This window comes from Dipodomys spectabilis, unplaced genomic scaffold (genome assembly GCF_019054845.1).
Source record: "Dipodomys spectabilis isolate Male_0828 unplaced genomic scaffold, ASM1905484v1 ptg000558l, whole genome shotgun sequence".
Taxonomy (NCBI): Eukaryota; Metazoa; Chordata; class Mammalia; order Rodentia; family Heteromyidae; genus Dipodomys; species Dipodomys spectabilis.
The window spans coordinates 2,094,118-2,102,500 of record NW_024871235.1 but is presented as its reverse complement, the minus strand read 5'-3'; the positions used below and the strand labels follow the sequence as shown (position 1 = coordinate 2,102,500).

General features: G+C 35.6%; 1 pseudogene; it reads left to right on the top strand.

Annotated features, from left to right (window-relative positions):
- The first annotated feature begins 7,870 nt into the window (after positions 1–7,870).
- On the top strand, positions 7,871–7,970 carry LOC122100065 (annotated as a pseudogene).
- Positions 7,971–8,383: the final 413 nt, after the last annotated feature.

Here is an 8,383-nt window from a genome sequence, read left to right as displayed (position 1 = left end):
AACTTAGTTAATAGATCATTCCAACAGTTCATGTATAAAATGATAATGTGAATAATCTAGACAGAGTTGCCAACGAATGGATGATATTAATTTATAAATTTAGAAAAAACACTTTTTGAGGGTTTGGTATAACATGGTATGAAGAGAATAATTGTGTGACATCTTCTTTCTTCTACTTATATGTTACACTGGAAGCAATTTCCTTAATTATGTGCCTCTGTATACAATGAGAAAAATGCTAGATTTGGGTTAATTTTTAGTTTTTTTGGGGGGGGGGTCAGGTCGTGAGGCATGAACTCTGGGCCTGGATGCTGTCCCTCAGCTCTCCAGCTCAAGGCTAGCACTCTACCACTTAAGCCACAGCGCCCCTTCCGGCTTTATTTCTTTTTGCTTATGTGGTGCTGAGGAATCGAACCCAGGGCCTCATGCATGCAAGGCAATTGCTCTACCACTGAGCCACCTTCCCAGCCCAATTTTTGTTTTTGTTTTATTGGTTTGACCTAGGACTTTAACTCTGGGCCTTGACACTGTCTCTGAGCTCAAGGCTCCTGCCCTACCACTTCAACCTCAGTGCCACTTGTGTCTGGCTTTTTCTGAGAAGTTTATTGGAGATAAGATTCTAAGGGACCTTCCTGCCTGGATGGGCTTTGAACCATAATCTTCTGATCTTAGTATCCTGAATATCTATGATAGTTAAAAAGTATAAATATAAATAATATTTGCAAGAGTTCTGATCTCAAGAATACCACTGGGGGAAAATTGATGCAACTGAGTTTATTGTGGTGTTCTTTGCAGAACAAGGAAGGCATCACAATACCAGAGGTGCAGTATTTTTTCACAGTACAGATAAGCTATTCATGATGTGAAATAAGGGAATTTTAAGGTGCACCTTACAAGTTGGAAACTGTTGGGCTAGGATGACTTTATGCCATAAAGCTTGGGATTGCTTACTCTTGAAGAATTATTACAGATGCTTCATAGTTTTATCCTCTACAAAAATGTGGCCATTTTTCTGTTGACTTCTCAATGTGTAACACCCCATTGGAATCTGCATCCATGGCAGAATTATATAACATGAAAACAAGTACTGTTTTGAATCTCTCAGTTATGGAATCTTCAGAATCTGAAAATGAGTAGTTATTAGTCATAGGAATTTTGAAGAACACATATATTCTGTCCTCACAACTTATTTAATTTTAAAAGTTATGGGTTTCCATAGAAGTAAATTGTTTTCGGTTTTATGTGTGTGAAGTGCTAAATTTATTTTTTTCCAAAATATGCAAATATATTGTGAAAATATTGTCTAGTTGGCTAACATTCAAGTTGACGACCTTCTGATAAAGAAAGGGTAATTAAATTAGATGCCAAATAGTATTGATTTTTTTAATTTTACTATATAAAGAATAATGTTACTATACCAATACAGTGAAATTTTATTTTATGCAGCTTATTTTTTAAATATAATTTTATTGTCAAAGTGATGTACAGTCGGGTTACAGTGATTGTAAGGTAGTGAATACATAACTTTTCAAACTTGTTACCCCCTCCCTCACTTTTCTCACAGTTTTCCTTCACCTACGTACCCCCTCACAAGTTATAATGTATATTTCCAACATATTGTCTTGTGAGTATTGCTAATGCATTGGTTTGGCCTTTGTCATTTGTGTCACCATTGTGATGTTCCTCTTCCCTTCCCTAATTAAGGTAAATGTATACACAATACACAGGGTACCAAAATCAAATACAGCAAGGGATAAACCAAAGGGGAAAAACCAAAGAAAATAGAAATCACATAATACATAAAAAACAACAACCACAAATAAAATTCTCTGATTCCATATCTTGGAGTTCATTTTGTTCAACATCAGCTTATATGGTCATATATATGCATAACGAAGCCACTGGACACTATATCGTGAAAACAACATGTTAACTGTTTTTGATGGTAAAGGTGGAATTAGGATTGGTGAATTTGCGGTTTTGATAAAGGAATTTCAAAAGAGTTTTAAAAATATGACACATGAATTTTAATTGTTCAAACTTTTAAACAACGTAGCCTATTAAGAAAATTTAAAATTGCCTGGGAAAATAGGCTTTCATGCAAAGAAATCCATGGAGACTTAGTGGAAAGGGAGCAATGTGAGTGAAGATGGCTCATTTTCACACTAAACAAACAAACCTCAGAAACCTTGCTGTAAATCCTGTAGCTTTCCTTGAAAACTGTCCTTACCCAGGAAATATTCTCTCACTGTGTGAAACAAGGTTATAGTGCAATTTAATTCAAATTTCTTAAAAAAAAAAAAAGACATCAAAATTTGTGAATTGACCTTTAATTACCAAACAGTAATCCTCTGAAAAAGATAATTTGGGTCAAAATATTTAGGGAGAAAATGCCCTCCACAATGAAAAAAGCTATTGGGTTTACACTTTTTGTTTGTAATACTTTCCACAATTTCTTTACACGTGAATCATTGAAACACAGAAAAAATTCTGATTGGATACTTCAAACCAGTGATTTCACATTTCTAATTGGCTCACAAATATAAATCCTTATTAAAATGAGATAGTGAATACTTCTCTTATTACATAAGCCAAAAAGTTTTGGGATCAGAAAAGAATTGACCACATGGAAAAAGTAAGAAAAGAGTGTTCTTAGAAGCCCTAGCTAAGCAAATTGGCTTCAACAGTGGAGGGAGGCCAAAACTTTTTGATATAGATTGTAATATTTTTGCTACCTAAAGTGATTTTACAGAGCAGATTTGGCTCACTACAATGCAGAACTGATTGAATGAAGACATGAAAATAAATCCCACATCCAATGGAGGCAACATAAAAGAGTTTTAAAGGAGAAACCATGAAGATGTAGCAGTGGGGGAGGTCTTAGAGTCCTTCACCTTCACTAGACTTGGAGCCAAGGAGCTGTGATTAATCGGAAATCAGGCAAGAGCTAAGAGGAGGACATAGAAATAGGACATAGAAGCATTGTCCTTTGTAACAGACACTGTCATCCAAGGTATGGGTGCTTTAACTTTATTCTCTTCCATATATCTTGTTGACCAAATGCAAGACTAAGAGAAAAATAATCTATTGAAATAATTTTGCAAAGAATAACTTCACTGTTTCTGATATGGTATCTAAAGAGAGTCTTAAGAGAGAAGATAAAAGTGGAGTATTCTGCGGTTTCCTCTAAGCATCTTATTAGCAAAGGATATCTTTGAGGTTAGACGTGATTTAACAAAAAAGTGTTGGAGTACTTATGTTTGTGGGCACTTTAGACACAAAAAGACTTTCTTTTTTTTTTTTTTTTTTTTGGGTCCGGTCGTGGGACTTGAACTCTGGGCTTGGGCGTTGTCCCTCAGCTCTTCAGCTCAAAGCTAGTGCTCTACCACTTGAGCCACAATGCCACTTCCGGTTTTTTTCTTTTTGCTTATATGGTGCTGAGAAATCGAACTCGGGGCAGCAAGCATGCAAGGCAAGCACTCCACCACTGAGCCACCTTCCCAGCCCGACACAAGAAGACTTTCAAGGCAAAAGAAAAAAAGAAAAACGGATATCCAAACATTTGTGATCACAGTTTCTTGGACTGGTTTTTTTGGAGACATTTACATTACAGTTTGTCCTGATTAACATCAATGTTGGGTTCTTATGGCAACCAAATGCAGGGGTGAAGTTTAATGGACTCCCTTGAACAAGTAAACAGCATGATAAAAAAAATTGCAAATAATATTTAGTGAATTACTTTCACCAATTACTTTTCCAGAATAAAGAAGGAAATATATAATTCAAAATCAATTGACTTAAAAGTATGAAGAAAGAGTAGTGAAGAGAGATGAAAGAAAACATAGAGAATTGTTTTCTTTCCAGCGGAGTAATGGGTTCTTGATCTTTTCCCTTGCATTCTATCTTCACAAGCTATCAAGTGTGGCTCAGGAGTGGAGTATCCAGTTCAGAGAGAACTCGCAGAAGGAAGATAACATTTGCAGCAGATATAGGTGATTTATAACCTGAGACAATCTATTTAAATCTGTTCAAATTTCTCCCCTACCCCAAACTGCCCTCTTTTAATAGTTTTGTTTGCTTTTCCTAATACTGCCCTTCATTAACTGCTTAAAATTTTGAGAGGTCATATTCATACTCTCTAGAGATTGCTGTTTGGTTATAATTTTTGTGTGTTTTTTAACTGAATTTCAAAAGGTTGTGCAAGTGTGTTACAATTAAATATGTCCATCTAATTGTCCAATGCTCCTGGATCAGATTTCACTCCTTCTATCATAGTCAACCAACTCCTTCTCCAAGATGTATTTCAGATTTACCACTTCCTTATCACATGTGTACATTGATATTCTAGCTGTGCTTGCCCCTTGTTCCATTTTTCATTCATTCTATGTATTTACTATTATTCCTCTCTAGCTTCAACTTCCTGATAGTCATTCTGTTAAACTCTCTGTTGATAGTTTGAAAGGTTTATATACATTCCATGGAGTTTCAATCCTGCATATACTTGAACTTATGTCAGCTTATATTTCCATAATTCATGCATCTGCAATAATAATTTGCAAGACTGGAGGCGTGAAGCACCTAGACATGATTTAATTCTCATCCATTTAGAAGATTAATCATTAGTCAACAAGAAAGTTTTTTTTTTTTTTTTTTTTTTTGTCGGCCGTGGGGCTTGAACTCTGGGCCTGGGCGCTGTCCCTCAGCTCTTCAGCTCAAGGCGAGCGCTCTACCACTTGAGCTACAGCGCCACTTCCGGTTTTCTGGTGGTTTATTGGAGATAAGAGTCTCACGATCTCTCCTGCCCGGGCTGGCTTTGAACCGCGATCCTCAGATCTCAGCCTCCTGAGTAGCTAGGATTACAGGCGTGAGCCACCAGCGCCCGGCTAGTCAACAAGAAAGTTTAAAAATGGTTTAGAATGTATTCCAAACTACCAATTTTTATAAATGGCTTTGTACAAGGGTGTGTGATTATTTTATTTTACATGGGATAATATTTTGTACTACATTTAAGTTTTGAAAAAAAGAAAATTAAAATTTACTATTATAGAGGAATATGATAGAAATAGAAGACAGATTTTATGTTTGTCACATCTCTGACGAGTACCCATATTCAAGATTTACTATGTTAGACAGATAGGAAAAACATAAAATAACATATGATAAGGCAACTATTTGTGACTTTTTAAAATGTACCTTATTAAATGATGAAATTTACTTTATTATCTAACGTTTGGGTTTGAAATATGGGAGGCTGATACATTTAACAAATTTGAATGGCACCTAATGAATAACACAAATGGTGGGTGGTACTATTTCTACAGTTTAATGAATGGTTGAACTTGATTGGCATTAGTGCTGTGTAAGTAAATCAACTCTATTGTACCTCTATTGTAACTCTATTGCCACTAAGTATCATTTATTTGTCAAATGTTATTTTGGCGAATGTGATTTTTTTTTTGGTAGTTCGTGGGGCTTGAACTCTGGGCTTGGGCACTGTCCCTGTGTTCTTCAGCTCAAGGCAAGCACTCTATCACTTGAGCCACAGTGCCACTTCTGATATTCGAGTGGTTTATTGGAGATAAGAGTTTAACGGACTTTCCTGCCTGGGCTGGCTTTGAACCGTGATCCTCAAATCTCAGCCTCCTGAGTATTTAGGATTACATGCGTGAGCCACTAGTACCTGGTTTGCGAATTTGATTTTTCAAAGATTATTTGAAAAAGAATACACTTTCAGGAGATTAAATATTTTGAGAATGACAACATTTTTATACCACAGAACCAAGTTTTACTGAAGTACCAGTGTATTTTTTTTATTGTGAAAATACTGTACAGAGGGGTTACAATTACGTGGGGAAGATAATGAGTACATTTCTTATCAAGCATTGTAGCCTCCTCCTTTGTTTCCACTTCTCATCCTTTAGCATCCTCCCCCTGCGCCCAGACCCAATCTTCCCTCCCCCGCACCCAAGTTGTAAAGTTTGTTTTCGACATGGCAACTTGTACATATCACAGTGTTATCAAGCACTAAGGATATTCTCAATTAATTTTTTTCTGAATTACATTTGATCTCTAAGTCAAGTTTTCCTGACCTTTATAGACCAATTGTGGATCTATCCTTCCAGGAGCTATTTTTCAGGCCCACTTATGCTGGACTGAAATCGTTCATTAATCATTAGGGATGGGGTATTAAAAATAGTCTTGTGAAACTTTGTGATCTTGTTCACTCCTATGGGCTAGTCATCTGTAAACCGAAAGTTTGAATTGCAGTACTTTCTCATAGATTTTGTGGTCTCATCCTTCATTTTAAGTTGACTTGCATTTCACTATTGCTTACTGCTAATTCCTGCTTCTCAAGGAATTGGGGCTCTGAAATATTATTGGAAATGAGAAATTGACATGGCTCTTCAATTATTTCTGTTGGCATGTTGCCTGGGCCTAGTTGAGAAGTCTTGACCCTGTTATATGAAGATGCGGGTAACTGGGACATGGGATCCTAGGACCCATACATCTTGCAGAAGATAATATCTTGTATACATAATATCAGAAAAATTTGGGTATAATCAATATGTATGCTTCAGAAATATGGAGAAAAAACAGTTTGGAACAAGCGAGTTGAAACAATAAACAGAGCAGCAGAGTAAAATTCCTTATACTTTAGAGGAAATCAACATTTTTTTTTTACCATGTGAATTCAGAAGAACAAGGACACTTAGAAGGTATCACAAGTTTATAGTGAAGACATTACATTGATACTTTTTATATTCTAGTTTGTATTATAAACCTAATTATTTGTATTCTAATTCTCTTTATTGGAATAAATAATTATCAATTTATTTGTCAAATTATCAATTAATTCTACTAAGTTTCACTGTGTGAAATATGAAATCAGCACATATAAATATAAAATATATAACTATATATAATATAATAAAAAGGGCACATGTTTTGCATTGTTCTGTTGTGGTTAGGGTATCAAAGACAACTCTGTTTTAAAGTATTATTTCATTATCTGTACCTCAGTGATAGGTAGAGTTAGACCTAAATCTTTAGCATTTGTAGATTTACAGCCTGGAGGCAAGAGGAAACACTGTGATTAAAACATTACCAATTTAAGGCTTAATAATGAGGAGAAACATGGACTTCTTCTGGAGCTATGGAAATATTTGGTGATAGAAAGGCAGTAGTGTAAGTTCCTGCCTGGTTGGAAGGTAGACAGTCCAGACATTAGGAAATCATGCATATGACGAATTTTTTTCACCTTGGCGTTAGTTACTTTTGAAATGGTATAATAGACACTTAAATTTTGATAAAATACCTTCTAGTCTGAACAGTTCTGCTGAACTGTTCATCTCTCTATGATCCCTTGTAACTAAGATTAGTTTTGTTCCAGTAAGACAATCTATGCTGTCAGGGTAGGATATTCTGGTTGGTCTGTTCCTACATGGAAGAAGGATAAAGGGTCAGGTAGAAATTTGTGCCAGTAACACGTCATTTGGAAAATTTAAGCTGAAGAAGTTTAGAAGTAGCTCTTAAGCAAGGCTTACGTTGAATCTATTAGCTCCACAAAGCTAACTCAGTTACATAAATAAGAACTTGAAAAAGCCATCACCTTAGGACCTAGCTATAAGTGCTTCAAAGTATGATCAAATCTAAAATGAAAAAGCCTTAAAATTGTCATTGACAAAAAAACGCAAATGTGAGCAATCGACCGAACAATATAATTTTTTTTCCACTATACACATTATTTTAGGGAAATAAGATCAATAGTATTGTTAGGAACAATAAGGTTTTCTTGCTACAAATAGGCACCCAAGGATATAAGCCTGTATAAAGATTGCATCATTAACTACTTAAATTTAGAGGATACTACATGCTTCAGCAGCACGTATACCCAAATTACAACAATACAGAGATTAACATAACACTTGCACAAGGATAATATGAAAATTTGTGAATTATTCCATATTTTTCATTGTTCAGTTGCAGAAATGAAAAACAGTTATTAAAAGGTTAATTACAAAATTACAAGTGTAACAATATATGCCAGTGTTAGAATTAAACGTTAGTTTGACATCAGTGTATTAAAACTTCACCTTAGAAAGGCCTTTACATAGAACTTCACAAAACTTTTGAAATTAGTTAACATTATCATTTTATCCCAAAGAAACAAACTACTTTAAGAACCTAGAAAAAGGGGCTGGGAAGGTGGCTCAGTGGTAGAGCACTTGCCTTGCATGCATGAGGCCCTGGGTTCGATATCTCAGCACCACATACGCAAAAAGAAAAAAGTCAGAAGTAGCTCTGTGGCTCAAGTGGTAAAGCGCTAGCCTTGAGCTGAAGAGCAGAGGGTCAGCGTTCAGAGTTCAGAGGCCCAAAGTTCAGG